We start from the raw sequence: 426 nt of genomic DNA on the forward strand, positions 1-426 counted from the left end.
GGCTGAGACTGTGCTGGGTGCTCGTTTGCCCGTCCTTTGAACATGTAGGACAGCATTGAGTAGGGTAGCAGGCAGACAACTGGCCATCCTTACACGCTGTAATTAAAGTAGGGTTTTAAAACTGATTAAAAAAGTGTCTAACCGGGTTTTCTTGCTACAGGGAGTGCATTTAATAGCAGGGTGTTTCCGTTGCTGAACTCAAGGCACAGAGAATAGATAAAGTTGCATGCGAGGCTGCCCTGTCTCCCAGGGATGCTGTGATTTGGCTGAATGAACCGCATCCAGGTAGATTTGCAAACTCGTGCTCTGCCCGCACGTTGAGGTGTGTTAGCGATGCCGAGAGCCCCAGCAGCCCGCAGCGGGCTGTTAAAGCCGGGAACCCCGTTCCACCGGCGAAGGACGTGGTCTGATGAGGGTCGTGCTTTC

At 52.6% G+C, this 426-nt stretch overlaps 1 protein-coding gene across 1 annotated transcript in view; it reads left to right on the plus strand.

Annotated features, from left to right (window-relative positions):
* ALDH4A1 (aldehyde dehydrogenase 4 family, member A1) overlaps positions 1 to 426 on the plus strand; it is a gene marked incomplete at its 5' end in the record, with an annotated part of 9144 nt that overhangs the window by 5100 nt on the left and 3618 nt on the right. The window lies entirely within an intron of this gene.

Source organism: Phaethon lepturus, unplaced genomic scaffold, assembly GCF_000687285.1.
Source record: "Phaethon lepturus isolate BGI_N335 unplaced genomic scaffold, ASM68728v1 scaffold34849, whole genome shotgun sequence".
In the NCBI taxonomy this organism is placed as follows: domain Eukaryota; kingdom Metazoa; phylum Chordata; class Aves; order Phaethontiformes; family Phaethontidae; genus Phaethon; species Phaethon lepturus.